This window comes from Electrona antarctica (assembly GCF_951216825.1).
Source record: "Electrona antarctica genome assembly, chromosome: 1".
Classification (NCBI taxonomy): domain Eukaryota; kingdom Metazoa; phylum Chordata; class Actinopteri; order Myctophiformes; family Myctophidae; genus Electrona; species Electrona antarctica.
The window spans coordinates 7,723,006-7,746,369 of NC_136806.1; the positions used below are offsets into that span (position 1 = coordinate 7,723,006).

The following is a 23,364-nucleotide window of genomic DNA, read 5'->3' on the forward strand; positions in this document are numbered from 1 at the left end:
TATCTAGAGACTGTTTATAGAGGTATGCGTGTGACATCATCAAACCAGGAAGTTGTGTAGGAAGGCCTAATGAGTGGCAAAAAACACAGCCCATACATCCACACAAAAGTCCTATCTGATTGCATTAAACAATGTTAAATTCACTTTGCATGTTGCTTTGCCACTCGATGTGCCATTCACTTTAAGCATGCGCATACTCTCTATAGTGCGTGAATAATTCAGCTCCACCCTGTGGGGGAGGGGAGGCATTGTTCCATTGTGTTTAACCCAACAGAAAGTTGAGGTGGGGGTTGAGCATGTTTCTAATATTTTTGGGGGAATGTTCCAAGTTGAGTTAAATGTGCATTTATTTTCAATTTGGCTAACTCACATGTGCGCACAGTAAAACTCTTAGTGTTTATTCATCAATTTGTAACTGGGAGGGTTGAATTGTGGGAGACTAATGCAGTGTATATTCAATCTTTATTTCAGACTAATGGGAGATCCATAGCACAATATCAGACAGTGGCATTGTGTGATGGCTATACTAAGTCAGTAAAACTGCTGCTTTCTATTATCTCAGACACCTATTCACATGCAATTATTAGTTTAGCAGTAATTTGATAAGTAATAATCACATTTTAATTTCATGGCTCATTTTGTTCTAACACAATGGGGCTACTATGAAAGGAAAAGCTAATTTTATTTCAACAAGGCAATTCAATGTGCTTTACACAGAACACCAAGCAAAGGAAACATATTTGTGAAATCACAGTAGAACTAGAGAATACTGAATACAATGCAAACAAAAATCACACCTGTGTGAAGTGATAAGAGTGCCCTATCATCATATGTCATTTTGACTGTATGTCCTCGTGTAATAGTGTTTTATAATTACACAAAATATGATACAAATAATTGCTATTACCTGACTTAATTCTCCATGGTTCATGTGTATAGTGCATTGGTGGTCACAGCTCCTTTTAAGTCTCTTTATGCCCCTGTATAAATGCCCTGCCACACCTCCACCTCTTCCTTGTGTACTTCCGTATTGGAACGAGGTTTGTTGTCTTTGTTGACGTCTCTGTATAACAAAATAAGAATTGTTGTACTTGCAAAATGATTTATACTGTGTTTATTTAACTCTGTTTAGAAAGGAGCAATACGAAAATAATTAACTGGAGACGTGATATTTGTTATCTCTTCGTCAAAATAAATGGAGGTTGTCTCCAAAGAGAGTTCTGGGTCTGTCTTATCCCTTCAACACAATGCAGAGAGAGACTACACCGGCCACAGACCCCCCATTTGAAAACATATGCCAGTGACCCAGATAAGGGACATTTTTTACGGCTCTAGCAGTGATTCCGAAACATACATTTCAAGGACCCCCCAGTTTCACACGCATTATGCCACGGATCCCCGATTTAACAGCATTTCTATCTCTGGTACCCCAATTTATATTGTAAAACCACTGTTAATTTAACTCTGAGAGTGTACAAATGGAACCAAATGGACCTGCTAGGGTCCATTTGGTTACAAATAATCATTTAGCTGGGTCCCCCCTGGAACTCCCTCAAGTACCCCTGGGGGTCTCCGGACCCCACTTTGGGAACCACTGCACTAAAGGCTTTGACATCCCCTCAAAAGATAACAATACTGGAGGCCTGCGACTCCGTGCGATCTTGTAGATCTGCTATTCTTAAAATAATTTGAAAATATGGTTAAAGTGATGTTGGTGCTGTTGATCAGCATTGCTAGGGGAAAAAAATACATCCTGACTCAGAATCACAACCTTTCAGATGTACTCCTTTTATGTTGAACTGGCACATGCAATAATGGAGAATGAAAGCAGTTTGATCTGCACATAACTGCAATCATTTCATAATGTCATCTTGAGTCCTGTGTGAGGCTCCATAACCATAACCAAGCTTGTCTCAGAGTTGCCTCACCTAAATATGCACTGCCACCTCTGTCATGAATTAATCCATTACTACTATAATACACTTTGATATCACTGTTGAGAACGGGATACATAAGTAGTTATTTATCGGCCTCATTGATCATGAAACTTAGCTGAATACATATATCACTACAGTGATGAGGAAGACATAAAATACATTACAATCTTCATGTTGTCCGTAATGTGACACTACAACAAATGCTTTTGTATTAATAATACAAAAGTATAGTACTGTACACACCAGTTTAAGTAAAATAATTCATGCCAATATACAACATCATGTTCCAAAGTCACATTTGTCTGCTTACATCATCACCATTATTGTCAGTGGTAATGCATGGAAGCATTGGAAGGAGTGTATCAGTGAAAGTGTATGTGTGCCATAACCAAATACAGATACCAGTACCGCAGTTGATTGAAGATGCAAACATGTTTTCTGCATTTTCATCACAATACGTTTTTGACCACAAATGGACCAAGTGTTACAACCTCTGTCATTGGAATGTGGTATCAACTCCACCATGCTGTTGTCAACTGGAGTGTGTTTACTTGTGTCAGAAAACCTTGTGTTTATAGAATGAAAAAATCACACCCGTGTGAACTGAGTGGTGTAAGGTCTGTATGACGTAATGAAATCATGTCTGACGTAATGATATCACACCCGGGTGAACAGGGTGAACATAGCAACCATGCTCATTTTTTCTGCACAAAAAAGCCTCAAAAACGGAAGACAAAACAAAAGTATAGTTCATGTTATTGCGTCGCCAGGAATGTCTGCTAAGGTGAGTTTGAGTATCATTGCTAATTTATCGTGGTTTAAAATGTTTTAAAAGACAAATGACAGAGGAAACACTGGTGTCGAACTGTGGAAGGGTGATGTTTTTAGCATATCACTTAAAAACTGGAGTGCCATTTTCATCTCAGATGTATCAATGTAAAAAAGGAGCATGTGTGTTAACTGGTCGGCTCTTTGTTGCATTAAATCATATACCCAGTAGATAGTTGTATGATGTTTTAATCGAGGAGAAAACACAAGTGTCACATTAAGATAGCTACAATAGAGCTGCTGCTGTGTGTATTGAGTCTACATGGTTCTCACGTGGTGTTTAAGTCCAGCCCCAAGTTTCAGAGAAGAAGTTGAATGTGAAGGAGTTATCACTTCGATTCCAGAGGCGTTTCCCCAGGCTGGTTTGGTTGGTCTGACTCTGAGTACCTTCATCAGTAGTGGTCGTGGAGTTATTTGTTGTGGCTTTAATATCTAAACATTCACAAGCACGTGCGCACACACACACACACACACACACACACACACACACACACACACACACACAGAGAGAGAGAGGGGGAGAGGGAAGGAGCAAGGGAACAACCCACCAAGAGCTTAATGGTGTGCTTTTTGTTGTCATTCGATATTTGATATTTCAAGTTAAAGTACCGATAAACAGCAGCCTTTTCTCGTCCATGACGATACTTCAGTACGATGTTTTCCAGATCGCGCGTTTATTTCAAGATCCCAAATAGGAAGGAAATAGGATCGCATTTATTACTGCAATCATTGTCAATGGCACAATACATTAACATTTATTGTTGATAATTCCTACCGTTGAATACGTGAAATGTGTTGCTCAAAAACTTCTCGTGTAGCCATGGTGTTACCTCGAAATAACTCCGACGACGATCAATTTCATCACCGAGACGCTCCGGATGTTCTTCTTTTTTCTGTTTTCTTTTTTCCTAGTTCCTCAAATAAATAAAGCAGATAAAAGCAGGAAAGACTGGATTGTAAAAATGAAATAAAGAAATATAAAAGTATAGACAGGACACACTGTACACATTCAAACCAAAAAACCTTAGCAGCAATGGGGGATGGGCAAAAGAGGGGGAAGTCTACAGAATCTACAAAAGGATATAAACATATTTAGCCCTAGACTTATTTATAGAAGGTGCAGTAGAATCTATACATCTAAACGTCATCAAGTACACTTATCTATACTTCAGATCAAAGTGAGTAGCAGTGAGAGAGCAAAACAAGCAGCATGTTTTTACAGAATATTTGCAGTTTGTCTTTTTTCCCCCCTTTCTTTTATTTTCTGTCCTCGTGGGTGGGATATGAAACAGGCTTGTTTCATATCATGTTGTTTCAACAGGCTTGAAACAGAATGTTAACATTCTCATTATGCAATAAATCCAAATCAATAAATCATACAATACGTTGAATTCTCACCATTATTCATATTTTTGTCACGTATCAATCACTTTGGATCAATCAGACCTTTCCCAATTCCCACAAGTACATGTGTAGTTACCAATGACATTCTTTTCGGTAACACTTGCAGATACGGTTCATGAACTAATGATTAACTAATGATTAACTAATACATTAGTTAAGCATTAGTTAATCATTAGTTCATCACAATTCATCATGAATCATGATGAATTCATCATGATTCATGATGATGATGATTCTGATGATTCATCATGAATCGTCATTAGTTAACCACGATTTGTAGATGATTTATAGATCTAATTTTTCCGCCCAAATCTATGCCCAGGATGAGTGCTCATAGGCGGGTAGGTCTCTCAGTCTCTCTGGAGGTCATTCCTGGTTGTACCCATGGGTCATTTTACTCAATTCTTTGCCCACGATGGGTGCTCAAAGGTTGGTAGGGGTCTGTCCGGAGCTCTCCCTGGTGCTTTATGGATCATTTTTGGACCCCCCCATTTTGCCCAAATCTATACCCAGGATGAGTGCTCATAGACGGGTAGGGTTAGTGAGCAGACTCGGTCTCTCTGGAGGTAATTTTTCTCAATTCTATGCCCACGATGAGTGCTCAAAGGTGGGTAGGGGTCCCTGGTGTTTTATGGATAATTTTTGGACTCACCCATTTTGCCCAAATCTATACCCAGGATGAGTGCTCATAGACGGGTAGGGTTAGTGAGCAGACTCGGTCTCTCTGGAGGTAATTTTTCTCAATTCTATGCCCACGATGAGTGCTCAAAGGTGGGTAGGGGTCCCTGGTGTTTTATGGATAATTTTTGGACTCACCCATTTTGCCCAAATCTATACCCAGGATGAGTGCTCATAGACGGGTAGGGTTAGTCAGCAGACTCGGTCTCTCTGGAGGTAATTTTTCTCAATTCTATGCCCACGATGAGTGCTCAAAGGTGGGTAGGGGTCCCTGGTGTTTCATGGATCATTTTTGGACTCACCCATTTTGCCCAAATCTATACCCAGGATGAGTGCTCATAGACGGGTAGGGTTAGTGAGCAGACGCGGTCTCTCTGGAGGTAGTTTTTCTCAATTCTATGCCCACGATGAGTGCTCAAAGGTGGGTAGGTCTCCCTTGTAGAGGTCTCCCTTGTAGTTTATGCATAACTTCTGGACATTATCATCATGAACTACCATTACATTTGACTTACTTACTAGAGAGTTGGACTCTATTAATGATTAACTATCATTAGTTAATAGTTAGTTAATTGATATTTGCACCCCAAAGTAAAGTGGCAACATTATCATCATGAACTACCATTACATTGTACTTACTTACTAGAGAGTTGGACTCTATTAATGATTAACTATCATTAGTTAATAGTTAGTTAATTGATATTTGCACCCCAAAGTAAAGTGGCAACATTATCATCATGAACTACCATTACATTGTACTTACTTACTAGAGAGTTGGACTCTATTAATGATTAACTATCATTAGTTAATAGTTAGTTAATTGATATTTGCACCCCAAAGTAAAGTGGCAACATTTTCATCATGAACTACCATTACATTGTACTTACTTACTAGAGAGTTGGACTCTATTAATGATTAACTATCATTAGTTAATAGTTAGTTAATTGATATTTGCACCCCAAAGTAAAGTGGCAACATTTTCATCATGAACTAGCTGTAGTTAACAGTTAGTTAATGGTTATTTGCACCCCAAAGTAAAGTGACAACATTTTCATCATGAACTAATCATGAACTCATGATTAACTAATCATGAATTCATCATGAACTGGATATATGGACACAAAGTCACATCAATATAAATAATAGTGAATGCAAAACAATACAATACTAACAATACATTACAATCTGAATCCAAATGTACAATTACAAGCCACCTTCAATATTGCCAATTTTTGCCATTTTTTTATTTACAGCAACCCCCCCCCCCCCCCACACACACACACACACACACACACACACACACACACACACACACACTCTCTCCCCCCACACAGAAACTAAAAAATAAAATAAAAACACTTAACACAAACAAAAATATACCACAAAATAAATAAAGTATTATACAAAATACAAATGTAAAATACAAAAGAACAACAAAACAAAAGCAAGGAAGTAGGCAGAGGACACAGGCCGAGGGGCAGGCCGACACCAGCCACCCGGGCCAACAGCGGGTGAGCTAGATACAGCCCTGGCGCAGACGCCAATGGACTGGCATCCACACATCTGGCCCACCTGCTGCCCGCCAAGGCAAGGCCTTTAACAAAGCCAACAACAGTGCTTATCCAAATCAGCAGCACAATTTTTCCTCTCAACTATAAAACTAAAGTACTTGTTAAGATCATTGCTTATCCAATATGGTTTGACACAACTATGAAAAAAAATGACCTGGCTCTTATAAATATAACACAGTCAACAATGAATAGTAATTGTTACATGGCCACTTATTATTACCAAATAGACATAGAAAAATGACTACAACAGTAATATGAAAAATAACAAACAAAAAGAAAAGCCGGAAAAAATATGAAAACCCTTAGTTCCCAAAGTTTGTTTTTGTTCTCGTTGGGGCTCTTTTATCTGAACTGTGACAGTGTTCGATTGGTCTTTGTCCTACCACACAAACCATGGATCTCGCCACCCAGTATGCACTGGGAATCTATCTGGGGAAACGTTGGGTATGGAGACAGTGGAGCCTCACATGCACCTTGGCTCCTCGATGGATGGGAAGGGAACCGCTGTCCTCTTCTCCACGTGAGATGCTCCAAGGGATGAGGATGGGATCTAAAAAACCTGACCTATGATAGATCAGACAAGATCCAAAACCCCACGAATTAGCATAAATTAACACCTTTTTAACTTGCATTAATTAGCTTAATCATGTTCTTTTTATAGTAATCATGTATTTAAAATACATTGAAAACCATTCAAAATAATTCAAAACACTTATTTTCTTTTACAATGTTTAATATTCAATGAACTGTTCCTTTTCCACAAAAATAAAAATAGTATGAAATGCTCCTTTAAGTATCACAATGTAATGAGTTAAATTGCATAAAGTGCACATTCAAAAGGTTTACAGGGTGTTTTGTGCAGTAACTAGGAGGTATTTATGACGCAAATGTGCTTAGTATGTACCCTTAAAATGTACCTTCAGTCACTATAACCCACAATTCTCATGTACATGCATATTGTATTCCTTCAGTAACAAACTGTCTTTCAAAATGTAACATGAACTTAAATACTTAAATGTAACAATAAATCATTGGCAGGATGTATTGTGGCTAAACACCATTTAAGATAACCATCTTTGTTCTACATTGTCTCACTCACCACTTCATGAATGCTGAGACTGCAATGTCACCTGGCTGCTCAGTGATTTGCAACACTCTCACACTGCTCTGCAAAGTTCAAAATGACACAATACACAAATCAGGAGTTGCCTAACAACATTAAGAATGTGAATGATTTGAATTGGAAGATTATGTTTTAGTCTTACCAGGCAGATTGCAAAAGATTGTCTCTCTGTGTTTGTTTACAACAGCACATGAAGAACCAGCCATGTGTTCAATTGAACAGGAAAAGGACGTTTTCCTACTTAAATACTAACAGGAAGTAGAATCACTGGTAGGCTGGACACAAATGCTTACAGGCTCACTGATTGGCCACTGGCAATCACAGAGCCAGGTAATTTTAATCCTTTAAAACCTGTTAGACACCCTGTTTGTTTTGCATTTTTTCTCTTTCATGTAAATAGCTTGTTTTGTATTTTAAACAGACTTGTGGAGCAACATTTTAGAACTTAAATGTGTGTTATTTCAAAAGCATTTTAGATCGTTTTTAACACTTGTAAATTGGCTGCCTGCTTTCAAGCCTGGGTAGGCTGAATTAAAAAATAGTTAATAGGATACATACGTTCATTTCAGTGATTTTTTTTTACAGTGAATGAATGCATTTAAGTTATATACAATATATCTAAAATGTTGCTCTACAAGTCTGATTAAAATGCCAAGAAGCTATATACATGAAAGGGAAAACAAACAAACAAACAAACAGGATGTCTAACACGTTTTTGCAAAGGGTTAAAATTACCTGGCTCTGTGATTGCTAACCTAAGTGGCCAATCAGTGAGCCTGTAAGCGTTTATGTCCAGCCTACCAGTGATTCCACTTCCTGTCAGTATTTAAGCAGGAAAACTCCCCTTTCCTGTTCAATTGAACACATGGCTGGTTCTTCATGTGTTGTTGTAAACACACACAGAGGAACAATCTTTGCAATCCACTTGGTAAGACTAAAAAATAATCTTCCAATTCAAATCATCCACATTCTTAATGTTGTTAGACAACTCCTGATTTGTATATTGTGTCATTTTGAACTTTGCAGAGCAGTGTGAGAGCGAATCACTGAGCAGCCAGTAGTACAGGTGACATTGCAGTCTGAGCCCATTCATTCATTGATCAATGGTGAGTGAGACAATGTAGAACAAAGATGGTTATCTTAAATGGTGTTTTACATTTTGAAACACTTATTCCTGTACATGAGTATTTTGGGTTATGGTGATTGAATGTACATTTTTAGTGCATCTCTCACCTGATGCTAGCCAGGGAGAGATATACTAAGCACATTTGAGTCATGAATACCTCAGTTACTGCACAAAACACCCTGTAAAGCGATTGAATGTGCACTTTATGCAATTTAACTCATTGCATTGTGATACGTAAAGGAGCATTTCATAGTATTTTTGTGGAAAAGGAACAGTTCATTGAATATAGTGAATATTTGAAACATTGTAAAAGAAAATAAGTACTTTGAATTATTTTGAATGGTTTTCAATGTATTTGAAATGATTACTATAAAAAGAAAATGATTAAGCTAATTAATGCAAGTTAAAAAGGTGTTTTTTACTAATTCATGGGGATTTAAAAACATTTTACACAGAGTGTGTGAATAACATGCTATTGGATCTTGTCCGATCTACCATAGGTCAGTTTTTTTTTAGATTGGGTGATCCCCATCTTCATCCCCTGGAGCACATGGAGAAGAGGACAGCGCTTCCCTTCCCATCCACTGAGGAGCCCAGGTCCATGTGAGGCTCCACATTCTCCATACCCAACAATTCCCCAGATAAATTCCCAGTGCATATTGGATGGCAAGCTAACGGATCCAAGTCTGGACACTGATGGTGCAACATTGATTCCCCTCCCTCACGGTTTGTGTGGTAGGAAAAAGACCAATCGAACAATGTCACAATTCAGATGAAAGAGCCCCAATGACAACGGAACTAAGGGTTTTCATATTTTTGCTGGCTTTTCTTTTTGTTTGTTATTTTTCATATTACTGCTGTCTATTTGGTAATAAGTGGCCATTTAACACTTTGTTATTGATATACATCACATTTGTATGGGGGGGGAGTGTGGGGGGAGGGTGTGGCTGTAAATAAAAAATGGCAATATTGAAGGTGGCTTGTAATTGTAATTTTGGATTCAGATTGTATTGTATTGTTAGTATTGCATTTCACTATTATTTATATTGATGTGACTTTGTGTCCAAATTTCCAGTTCATGATTACTTCATGATTAGTTAATCAAGAGTTCATGATTAGTTCATGATGAAAATGTTGTCACTTTACTTTGGGGTACAAATATCCATTAACTAACTATTAACTACAGCTAGTTCATGATGAAAATGTTGTCACTTTACTTTGGGGTACAAATATCCATTAACTAACTATTAACTACGCTAGTTCATGATGAAAATGTTGTCACTTTACTTTGGGGTGCAAATATCCATTAACTACAGCTAGTTCATGATTAGCTCATGATGAAAATGTTGTCACTTTACTTTGGGGTACAAATAACCTTAACTACAGCTAGTTCATGATTAGTTAATGATGAAAATGTTGTTACTTTACTTTGGGGTACAAATATCCATTAACTAACTTAACTACAGCTAGTTCATGATGAAAATGTTGTCACTTTACTTTGGGGTACAAATATCCATTAACTAACTATTAACTACAGCTAGTTCATGATGAAAATGTTGTCACTTTACTTTGGGGTGCAAATATCCATTAACTAACTATTAACTACAGCTAGTTCATGATGAAAATGTTGTCACTTTACTTTGGGGTGCAAATATCCATTAACTACAGCTAGTTCATGATTAGTTCATGATGAAAATTTTGTCACTTTACTTTGGGGTACAAATAACCTTAACTACAGCTAGTTCATGATTAGTTAATGATGAAAATGTTGTCACTTTACTTTGGGGTACAAATATCCATTAACTAACTATTAACTACAGCTAGTTCATGATGAAAATGTTGTCACTTTACTTTGGGGTGCAAATATCCATTAACTACAGCTAGTTCATGATTAGTTCATGATGAAAATGTTGTCACTTTACTTTGGGGTACAAATAACCATTAACTAACTATTAACTACAGCTAGTTCATGATGATGATAATGTCCAGAAATGACCCATAAACTACCAGGGAGACCTCTGAAGAGGGGAGTCCAAAATGATCCATAAAGCACCAGGGAGAGCTCCGGAGAGACCCCTACCCACATTTGAGCACTCATCGTGGGCATAGAATTGAGAAAAAATACCTCCAGAGAGACAGAGTCTGCTCACTAACCACTACCCACCTATGAGCACTCATCCTGGGTATAGATTTGGGCAAAATGGGGGAGTCCAAAAATGATCCATAAAACACCAGGTGGTTTAGGTGGGTAGGGGTACCCACCTTTGAGCACTCATCCTGGGTATAGATTTGGGCAAAATGGGGGAGTCCAAAAATGATCCATAAAGCACCAGGGAGAGCTCCGGACAGACCCCTACCCACCTTTGAGCACTCATCGTGGGCATAGAATTGAGGAAAAATTACCTCCAGAGAGACCGAGTCTGCTAACTAACCCTACCCGTCTATGAGCACTCATCCTGGGTATAGATTTGGGCAAAATGGGGGAGTCCAAAAATGATCCATAAAACACCAGGTGGTTTAGGTGGGTAGGGGTACCCACCTTTGAGCACTCATCCTGGGTATAGATTTGGGCAAAATGGGGGAGTCCAAAAATGATCCATAAAGCACCATGCAGGGAGAGCTTCGGACAGACCCCTACCCACTTTTGAGCACTCATCGTGGGCATAGAATTGAGAAAAATTACCTCCAGAGAGGCCGAGTCTGCTCACTAACCCTACCCGTCTATGAGCACTCATCCTGGGTATAGATTTGGGCAAAATGGGTGAGTCAAAAAATGATCCATAAAACACCAGGGACCCCTACCCACCTTTGAGCACTCATCGTGGGCATAGAATTGAGAAAAAATACCCTTGGGGACAACCAGGAAGGACCTCCAGAGAGACCGTCTGCTGACTAAACCTACCCGCCTTTGAGCACTCATCGTGGGCATAGATTTGGGCGAAAAAATCTGATCTATAAATGAAATCATGAATGCCATGAATCATGATTAACTAACTACAGTTAATTCATGATGAAGTCATCATTAATTCATGATGAAATAATGATTAACTAATGCTTAACTAATGTATTAGTTAATCATGAGTTAATCATTATTTCATGACCCTTATCTGCAAGTGTTACCTTCTTTTCAGTTCAAAATGGACCAATCGCATAGGTTCGTGGGTGTGTCTTAAGAGTCAGAGGCTCGTCATAACCTATAAATACCCCATACTGTTGTTCAACATTAACAACAACACCAGTGCGTTCAGCATCACTCTGTGATAGTTTACTTTAGAGAAGAAACAGCAACCTACTATCCGAGAGAATAATGGCAGAAGTAGCTCCAGCACCAGCTCTGGCCAAGGCCGCCAAGAAGAAGGCAGCTCCCCGAACCAAGAAGACCGGCCCGGCCCCAGCGTCGCCGAGCTGGTCGTCGAGGCCGTGTCCGCCTCCAAGGAGCGGAGCGGTGTGTCTCTCGCTGCGGTCAAGAAGGTTCTGGCTTCCGGCGGCTACGATGTGGAGAAGAACAAGGTCCGCGTAAAGACCGCCGTCAAGAGCCTGGTCACTAAAGGCACCCTGGTCCAGCTCAAAGGCACCGGCGCGTCTGGCTCCTTCAAGATTAACAAGGCAGAAGCGGTGACGGTGAAGAAGCCTGCTGCTAAGAAAGCAGTCAAAGCAAAGAAGCCCGCAGCCACCAAGAAATCGCAAGGAATCGCAAGAGTAGGTAAAAGCAACTACTTTTATATGCGTGCGCGCGCGCGCGCACATTTAGATTCATTATTAGATTCATATTCATGTAGGGCTCCTCGGAAGAACGTAGCAGCTAAAAGCCCGAAGAAGGCCACCCTCAAGAGCCCCAAGAAAGTGGCTAAGAAGCCCGCAGCAGCCAAGAAAGCTCCAACCAAGAAGGTTGCCAAACCCAAGGCAGCAAAGAAGGCAGCGCCCAAAAAGAAGTAAACCGTCTGTTCCATCTTCATACCTATACCCACAAAAGGCTCTTTTAAGAGCCAACCACATTCTTTTATAAGAGTATCCGTCTTTTTTGCACCATATTCACATAGGTAACAAGACAACTCACCCCTAAAGCCACTTTTGGTGAGTTGTCCAGACAACTCACCCCTAAACGTGAAGACATCTCACCCCTGCTTTTTTAGGGGTGAGATGTCTTCACTTTCCGGGGTGAGATGTCTTCACTTTTGGCCACTTTCGGGGTGAGATGTCTTCACGTTTAGGGGTGAGTTGTCAGGACAACTCACCAAAAGTCTGACTGAATATGTAGCCTTTGAGCTATACTTTACTGAATATTTCACAAGAATATAACACAAGAGTCAAATGTACGGTCAAATGTAATGTAGTTTATTTAAATATAGAAACAAAGTTATACTTATATATATAATATATAAACAAAATATATAAACAAAGTTCAAACAGCAGTTTGTACAAAAAATATAAAAAAAGGTAAAGTTTAGAAATTGTTGAAAATGTCTTTAAACAAAAGGTGTGTGTGTGTGTGTGTGTGTGTGTGTACATTAATCTATTGCTTAAGGAAACACATAAAAAACACTGCAGTGTACAGAATATTCTGTCTGTCTGTCACTGTGTGGGGATCCGAGTGGAGACTTTCTTCATCTTGTTTAAATATAAATACTTCAAAATTAAAACACATGTTTAGCTCAGCATGATCTATAAACTGTATAGCTAACATGGAATATGCATAATAATTGTGATCGGATCATCAATGGGACTCTGGGAGTAGGCTATCTATACTATTGTAAACTTCGGATCATTTTGCGCTCCCGTCTCCGCTGTGCCTCGTTCATGTGCCCAAAAAAAAGAACAGTGGCGCGCACACACACACACACACACACAGTAAGTCTCCGACGACACACTGCATCCGTTACTCTCACGTGAAAAGTCTATTTTTTAACATCGGCTTCTGAACACATTGATAAAATTCCCTGCTACGTTTCCTTGCTGCGCCTGACACAGCCAGTGTGAAGGCAAACCGCATCAAATTAAATATGCAAGAATCCAAATTCTCCGCCCATACGCATTTGAGTCTACCGAAGTATTAGGTGAGAATGTGACCTAATTAGCAACTTTGTACAGCCGTCAGACTCTGCCTTTGAAGCGCAAACATTATCCACAAACGACCCCCCCCCCCCTCAATGCTGCATAGAGAGAGAGAGAGACAGACAGACAGACAGACAGACAGACAATTTATGATTGAGGTCGGAGACAATACAGACTGGCATGTGGGCGTGTCTGAAATGTTCTGCAAGGACACAGAAGACATGCCACTTTTATCTTGGAATAGAGTTAGCCGACGGTGCATGCAGTGCAGGCTGTGCTGTGCGCCAGGGCCAGGGCCAGGGCCAGGACCAGGACCAGGGCCAGGGCCAGGGCCAGGACCAGGGCCAGGGCCAGGGCCAGGGCCAGGGCCATAGGGCCAGGGCCAGGGCCAGGACCAGGACCAGGGCCAGGGCCAGGGCCAGGGCCAGGGCCATAGGGCCAGGGCCAGGGGCCAGGGGCCAGGGCCAGGGTCAGACTCTCACATTGCTCTCTCTTTGAAGCAGAAACCTCGGAAGATCAGAGTGGAGCTGGACTGGGACAGAGGAACGCTGTCGTTCTCTGACCCTGATACCAACACACACATACACACCTTCTCTGACCCCGATACCAACACACACATACACACTGATGGATCTGGTAGATCTGCTACTTTGGTATTTTTTGTGGACTTGTGTCAATATGTTCCCTTTTGGCCCAGACCGTGATCTCCTTATCCTATTTATGTCATGTCACCCTCCACAGGCCTAATCATCTCAGACCTATATTATTATATCATATTATATTATGGGTTGCCTGACGCCAAGTTAAGATTTACTGTCTGCCTGTAGCCACAAAAGTTAGCTGGCATATTGAGAGGTCTATTTGGATAAACACTGCATGTATTTGACCTTGATGCCTAGTGAGAAAAGAGATAGCTGCTCAGGGAGTATTTCTCTCTGTAAAGAGCCGGGAAGAAATGTTATCTTCAGATTGCCATAGCAACGCCAGCCTCAGTGCTTTCCCGGTCTATGCCTTCCATGACGGAATTAAGGGAGCTGTCACAATATCCGTCTCATCATCTATGTGCTGGTCCAATGAGCAGTGCCAGCGTGGCATAGTGGAAATTAACTGTCTATTCAGCCAATGAAATGTGTATCAACAATAATTATTCTACAGTATTAATGCCTTTGAAATGAATTGTTCGTGAGAGAGAACCCTGTGCAGTTTGTCGCACAGGGTGAGAGTTTTTTGTAATTTGGCTGTGTGTGGATCTGTTCTATCTCTCTGATCTGAAAATGAATTAACTAAACCATAATTGTTCTGACTCGACAATCATTCTTCTGGTGGACTCATCTTTTTAATTGACTACTAAAGGTATTTTTCTAAAAGAGTATTTCCTGCTTAAAGTAATCCTGTTAAAACTAATTGTTAACTTGGTCATAGGCTCTCGGCCTAGTGTTGTGGTGCTGAGTATTTCTGTGTACTCTTTGAGTACTTTCTCAAGAGTAGTTTTATAGTTTTAGCCCTGTGTGGCTCAGTAATTCAGTATAATACAGTCCTTTATATCTTTGGTCCCTTCTGCATTTTATATGCAACAAATGGGTTTTATCTTAATTATAAATCCATCAAATTGGTCCTATACAAGCCGGCTTTTTCGAGTATAAGTCTAATTTATTTAATTAGCCTCTCCGACAAAAGGAACCGCCACCAACCCCCATTTTCATTTTTTTTATTTTTTTTCTGCCGGAAGAACAAAGTCCATAGTCATATTTTTGGAGCAGTGGTTTTGTCGATGCATGTTCAGTTCTGGAATCGATCCTCCCCATTTTTGGGAACATACAAGCCGCGGATCTGTGGACGAACGGACGAAGCATGAAGCTTGAACGGTCCTCCACAGATTTCCCCCCCCCATCTGGATCGTCTGTCCGTACGACGGTTCCTCTCCGCTTCGGTGGACCCTGTCCGGGACCACCTCCTGCCTGCCTGATTCTCAGCTGCTTGCTTTTCTGAAGTTAAGTAATTTACCTTTTCTGTAACTTTCTTAGATTATACTGTTATTATAATTTATTGCCATACATTCATGTCTGGGACTTAATCCCTGAACATGTCTCAGTCACATTATTTTCCTCCACTTTTATTTTCAGGAGGCAACGCTCCGCGGGCGCTGCGTCCTAATTTCATTTTATCTATCTGCTTCGATTTCTTATCTATTTATAATATGTTTGCCTTTCAGCATACGGTTATCATTCGTAGGACACCCTTGTTGATATATCGCTGTAAGAATCCATAAATATTACTTCTTTTATAGTCTTCTTTCTCTCAAACCTCGACGGGGGTGCGAGAGTAGAGCAGGTTCTTTTTATACCGTAAAAGGTCTGTGAGCCCTTTCACCATTACATTACACATGATTATTTTTTATCACCCCTTTTTACATTGTTTTTAGAGTGTGTAGGCTTCTTATCTAAGGAATTTAGTCTCTCACTCCCTCTCTGGGACTGAGTGCGTGCGTGTGATAACGCATGGCTCCTTCTCTCCTTTTTCTCTATCTGCCTGTGGGCCTCTCTGTCTGTCTGCGTGCGTGTTCGTGCGTAGGTGTGTATATCACTGTCTTGTGTTTATATGGATGTGTGTGTTGTCCCGTAGAACAGTTATTCTTCTTTTAATAGTTGAATGATGTGGGTGTGTGTGTAACGTGCCATTTGTTCAATGTCACCTAGTATATTGTATATAATTTTATTTGTATTTAGAGTGACTGAGTGAGTACGTTTGTCCTGTGGGCGGATATGTTGCCCTTGTCTATGTATGTGTGTGCATGCGTTCGTGCGTGTGTGCGTGCATATGTGTTTGTCCGTGTTAGTGCGTATGTGTGTAGGTGAAACACGTATTTTTGAAGAGTATGATATTAGGGATGCGTGACGACTATTTACTATTGATTTATTTATCTGTCAGGCTCCGTGTTCCGCCATTTATCATCATTTCATACACTTTATAATTGCCTAGTGGCCGTGCCATGGTTTTTCATTTTTAGATAGGACCCCTTGACCATTTAAAGGCCCATTATCATGACAATTTATTATTGATTTCAACCAATCCCCTTATTGATTTAAATTCATTTATTATTTTGTATTATTTAATTTCATTTATTTTTGAGTGGTGTCAACCATTCATTCCCAAGACATTTTAAATTCCCTATTATTATAATACTTATTATTTTATTTTTATTTGTACTCTACTCTCTCTTTTTCTCTGCCTGGAACGAGTTCTGCAGGCTCCTACAGGTAGAACTTGTGATCTCACAATTTCTTTTTTGGCGTCTTATACGCGACATTAGCTACGTCATTAATAGCGTATTTGATAAGTACATTAGCATACATGTGTTTTTTTAGGAGTGATGACCTACATTTTGTTTATTTCTGTCCGTGTTTGCAATGCCATGCCATATTATGCATGATAGTCTTAAAGTCCAGTGCAAATACAGGGCAAAATAGACTTGTGCGTTTATTCTGTCATCATCAAGCTGTGTTTCCTGTGTTAACGGATTTATCACTGCAACATTATTATAGAAAACAATTAAATAGAAGAATTAAATAGAAAAAAAATAGAATACTTTGTTTTCTTCTTGAGATATCTTTCTCTCTCTCCCTGTCTCTACGTAACCTCCCTCCAGTTGTTTATCTCTGTGTAAATGCGTACGTAGAACGCTGGGTCTCTCTCTCTCTATCTCTCTCTCCTTGACCTGTCTCTCTAAGTACTCTCCCTCCATATAAATGTGTAAATGCGTGCTGTGAGAACGTCTGTCTCTCTAAGTACCCTCCCTCCATATAAATGTGTAAATACGTACTGTAAGAACGGTCAGGAGAAGTACAAATATTAATATTATTTTTTATTATTATTTTAATTTTAATTTTTTAAACCATACCCTGTCTACCTACACGCCCTACTTTCACCATAGCTGTGTAACATGCGCGGTTGGTAGAACAGTCATTTTCATTTTTTTTAAACTATACCCTGTGGATGTTTACCCTGTTGATGAATTGTTTATAATTGTGGTTTCATTTCATTCACCAGTTTGTTTTTCTCTTTCTGTTTTTATCTCACAGATACGGATCTCTGGTGGTTTCGTGGGTGGGAACAAACCCGGGACAGAGTAATCTAGAGGTCAACAAGAAGTGATGGAGAATAGAGTGAAGGAATGTGTTGTCGACCTCGAGATCCCTTTTCCCTTAAGTTTAGGGTTTGCCCTTAGACCCCGACCCACTCAGAACCGTTAAAAAAACAGTATTAGGCCCGACCCCCTAGAACAGTATAGGCCTTATGCCATCTGCCCATAGATTTCCCATCGGGAACAAATTAGAATTCCACTCATGTTTCACCATGCACATAATTGTTTTATGTTTTTCTTTTCTAAGACACTGTATTTTGCTAAAACGCTGTTACCCCTCCCTACCTAGTATTAGGATTCATTTGATCATTCCTTCTCCCCTCAATTAATTACTATGGTATTTTGACTATTCATTTTCCAGATCCCAGATCTGCTTCATTATATAGATTATGTAAACTGAATTATCCCATCTTTGGACAATCTAAATTTCCTTCCATTAGGATTCATTATCCCACCTCATCATATTTTTATTATTTTAGATTTGATTCATATTTTACCTCTGAATTTGGAATATCCCTCCATTGTAAACATTTAACCTTTACTATCCCCGAACCACCCCTTGACCTTACATTGAGATATTTAGAATAGGGACATCTTTCCCTTCCATTTCATTTTATTATTTTGTTTTCATCACCTTGAGTTTGACTTGATTAGGCATACATCCTCCCCTGGATAGACTTGATTCTATATTTGGCCTTCATGGTACTAATGGACTCGCCAGGAAGCGACACGACATCATCAATTACCCTGTCCCCCCCTCTCCAAGCTCTGCTTGGTATAAGAACTGTTAGGTGCATCTCCGGCCGTTTTCTCCCGTTTGAATCACAGAGATCAAGTATCTGTCAATGAGAAAGTATAGGCTGAGATTGTCACCTATGGGTCACCTGTTATGTCGCCCATCCGGGGGGCGGGGCGAAGATTCGGCTCCGACAACGAGCCAAACCATCCAGTGTCTGCTCTGATGAGCTACAATGAACATTGTCAAACTCTGACACTTTCGACGGCGTAGGAACGCTGCAACATTGCTGAGTTCTTTGAGAACCCCGAAGACCGAAGACTTCGAGAGAGAAAAGTCATTCTGTCTCTCTCCCACAGTACCATCTAAATAAGGAGTGATTGTTTGCCTAGTCTTAAGTCAAAACTATTTTTTATTTTTCATTGTTCCTGTTCTATTCCCCTCCTGAGCCTTAGTATAGAGTTAATTTTATTTCTCATCTCCCAATTGACCCTTATATTATTTTAAATTTAATTCCCTGAAGATTGATTATTGATTATTGATCACATTTGACACTTCATCCACAAAACGTGATGGAGTTGATGGATCTGGTAGATCTGCTACTTTGGTATTTTTTGTGGACTTGTGTCAATATGTTCCCTTTTGGCCCAGACCGTGTTCTCCTTATCCTATTTATGTCATGTCACCCTCCACAGGCCTAATCATCTCAGACCTATATTATTATATCATATTATATTATGGGTTGCCTGACGCCAAGTTAAGATTTACTGTCTGCCTGTAGCCACAAAAGTTAGCTGGCATATTGAGAGGTCTATTTGGATAAACACTGCATGTATTTGACCTTGATGCCTAGTGAGAAAAGAGATAGCTGCTCAGGGAGTATTTCTCTCTGTAAAGAGCCGGGAAGAAATGTTATCTTCAGATTGCCATAGCAACGCCAGCCTCAGTGCTTTCCCGGTCTATGCCTTCCATGACGGAATTAAGGGAGCTGTCACAATATCCGTCTCATCATCTATGTGCTGGTCCAATGAGCAGTGCCAGCGTGGCATAGTGGAAATTAACTGTCTATTCAGCCAATGAAATGTGTATCAACAATAATTATTCTACAGTATTAATGCCTTTGAAATGAATTGTTCGTGAGAGAGAACCCTGTGCAGTTTGTCGCACAGGGTGAGAGTTTTTTGTAATTTGGCTGTGTGTGGATCTGTTCTATCTCTCTGATCTGAAAATGAATTAACTAAACCATAATTGTTCTGACTCGACAATCATTCTTCTGGTGGACTCATCTTTTTAATTGACTACTAAAGGTATTTTTCTAAAAGAGTATTTCCTGCTTAAAGTAATCCTGTTAAAACTAATTGTTAACTTGGTCATAGGCTCTCGGCCTAGTGTTGTGGTGCTGAGTATTTCTGTGTACTCTTTGAGTACTTTCTCAAGAGTAGTTTTATAGTTTTAGCCCTGTGTGGCTCAGTAATTCAGTATAATACAGTCCTTTATATCTTTGGTCCCTTCTGCATTTTATATGCAACAAATGGGTTTTATCTTAATTATAAATCCATCACACACCTTCACACACACTTTCACCTATCGTTCCAACCGTCCACAAGTTTGATGGTCTCCCTCTGACCATAGTACCACGGAAGGTCAGTATATCACTGTGGAGCGTCCTGATGACCATTAGGATTTAGGATGCTTGGACAAACAATCCCATTTGTTTATAGGGTATTTGACACTTTTTTCTCTATTTTTTTTAATGTGACTATTACTCAGTTGTGTAGAATCTTTATGATTGTGTTGTGGTCTATAGGACAGTCAACATTAACATGGTCTTGTAAAGCAGTGGATCTTAACGTCCATTTAGTCCAGGGGAAATGTTGTTACTTACTTTTGATTTGGCTACTTTATCTACTTCTATAGCTTCCTCGTCAAATCTAGAATCACGGTAGCATTTTGCTAACCTCGTAACAGTAACTATACATTTATGTAACCTACTGTATATATTTATTTTCCCTTTTTACCTCCTATGATGATTTATTTTTGACTATATAGTTGTGTATATTCGTACGTCTCTAAATGTTTTGATGAATTGAAAATGGTGGGCCCTATTGTAAACAAGTGTAATGCTTTATGGTGTCGTCCACTCACTGTTAACAGTTTTTGTATTGAGTTGTACTTGAAATGTACTGTAATTCTGCAAACTGTTAATAAATCAATCAATCAAATCATGCATGCATATCAATTTGTTCAAATTGTTCTAGTGAACCATTTATTATTTTGTATGTAAAAAAAAGCAATTCTGATTAAAGTAGAGCTCTGTAAAGAAAACTGTACATGATGGAATTAATGATGTTTAATTGAAATAAATGTCTTGAAATTAAATTACAAAAATCAATTTTATTTTACTATGCATGATAACTCTGTTAGTGTTATGGGTGTATATAATCATTAGGGCCATATGGACACCCATAACTCTGTTAGTGTTATGGGTGTATATAATCATTAGGGCCATATGGACACCCATAACTCTGTTAGTGTTATGGGTGTATATAATCATTAGGGCCATATGGACACCCATAACTCTGTTAGTGTTATGGGTGTATATAATCATTAGGGACATGGACACCCATAACTCTGTTAGTGTTAGGGGTGTATATAATCATTAGGGCCATATGGACACCCATAACTCTGTTAGTGTTATGGGTGTATATAATCATTAGGGACATGGACACCCATAACTCTGTTAGTGTTATGGGTGTATATAATCATTAGGGCCATATGGACACCCATAACACTAACAGAGTTATCATTCAGCTGGGGACCCTGTGGAACCCCTTCAAGGATTCCCGGAGCCCACTGTGAGAACCAGCGATTTAACCTTGATTTTCTAAAAAATGTATACATCCTGACAGCTTTCTGAAAAAGCTATGTTTCTATGTCAGTCGTTCTTCGATTTTTCAAAAATAGCAGACCTACAAGCTCTTAGCGCGCCACTCGGTGGCACGCTATGAGCTTGTAGATCTGCTATTTTTCAATAGCAAAAGCATAACATAATGCTAACACCAAAAGGGGTTCCCGCCCAAAATGGGAAGAGTGAACATATAACTTTTGATCAGTGTATAATGATTCAACTGAGCAGTAGAAAAACAAATAGACTAACAAACAATCAAGCACTTTTCTTTTGCTCATCTTTTTATTTCATGATTAATATTCACATCACTGGTTAACAATTAATCACAATGAACATCTCTTTCATACCAAATATTCATCTCTAGTAGGAAAACAGACACACAAGAACACAACGCTGGTTCATATGGCTGTGTATCTAGTAGGAAAACAGACACACAAGAACACAACGCAGGTTCATATGGCTGTGTATCTAGTAGGAAAACAGACACACAAGAACACAACGCAGGTTCATATGGCTGTGTATCTAGTAGGAAAACAGACACACAAGAACACAACGCTGGTTCATATGGCTGTGTATCTAGTAGGAAAACAGACACACAAGAACACAACGCTGGTTCATATGGCTGTGTATCTAGTAGGAAAACAGACACACAAGAACACAACGCAGGTTCATATGGCTGTGTATCTAGTAGGAAAACAGACACACAAGAACACAACGCAGGTTCATATGGCTGTGTATCTAGTAGGAAAACAGACACACAAGAACACAACGCACGTTCATATGGCTGTGTATCTACGTAGTAGGAAAACAGACACACAAGAACACAACGCAGGTTCATATGGCTGTGTATCTACGTAGTAGGAAAACAGACACACAAGAACACAACGCTGGTTCATATGGCTGTGTATCTACGTAGTAGGAAAACAGACACACAAGAACACAACGCTGGTTCATATGGCTCTGTATCTAGTAGGAAAACAGACACAAGAACACAACGCATGTTCATATGGCTGTGTATCTACGTAGCTCCAGACTTCCCAAAACAAACTGGTCAGGCTCCTACTTGGCCTCACCCCCCGAACCCACCTCACCCCTGCCCACTTTGACAGACTGGCATGGCTTAGGGTCGACGACAGAGTACAGCATCTTGCAATGGGTCTGGTCCACAAGATTCGATACTCCACCAAGATACCCATGTACCTGTCTAGATACTTCCTTAATGTTAACGAAGTCCACACCCACAACACCAGAGGGAGTGCAACGAACCATGTACAACCCAGATTCGGCACAAACAAGGGACTAAATTATTTTTGCTCCTATGCCACCAAAATGTGGAACGCCCTACCAACAGTCATTAAGACATGCAAATCCCTTGACTCCTTCAAAACCGCTCTCAAAGGGCACCTACGGATGGCTGTAATTCGAAACTGGCCCCCGTAAAATCTGAATCCCCCCCCCCACCGCCCCCCCTTTTTCCCCTCACTGTATATGTTTATTTTCCCTTTTTACCTCCATTATGATGAATTCCTGTTCTGTTCTTTGTCTGTATAGAAGTGTCTATTTGTACGTCTCTAAATGTTTTGATGAATTGAACATGGTGGACCCTGTTGTAAACAAGTGTAATGCTTAATTGGGTCGTCCACTCAGTTAACAGCCTTTGTATTGAGTTTGTGCTTGAAATGTACTGTAATTCTGCAAACTGTTAATACATTTTTCAATCAATCAATCAATCAAACAGAACAAGAACACAACGCAGGTTCATATGGCTGTGTATCTAGTAGGAAAACAGACACACAAGAACACAACACAGGTTCATATGGCTGTGTATCTAGTAGGAAAACAGACACACAAGAACACAACACA

The 23,364-nt window shown here is 39.7% G+C and overlaps 1 long non-coding RNA gene and 1 pseudogene across 2 annotated transcripts; one reads left to right on the forward strand and one right to left on the reverse strand.

The window, feature by feature from the left end:
* Window positions 1–6,625: 6,625 nt before the first annotated feature.
* On the reverse strand, window positions 6,626–7,741 carry LOC306921914. The gene is made up of 3 exons (XR_013789861.1): window positions 7,681–7,741; window positions 7,515–7,582; window positions 6,626–6,979 (listed from the first exon to the last, which is right to left on the reverse strand). It is a non-coding gene; the product is annotated as an uncharacterized lncRNA (long non-coding RNA).
* Window positions 7,742–11,971: 4,230 nt separating this feature from the next.
* LOC306921585 (histone H1-like) lies at window positions 11,972–12,600 on the forward strand (annotated as a pseudogene). The gene has a single exon. The product of its transcript is annotated as a histone H1-like (transcript).
* The last annotated feature ends 10,764 nt before the right edge of the window (window positions 12,601–23,364 follow it).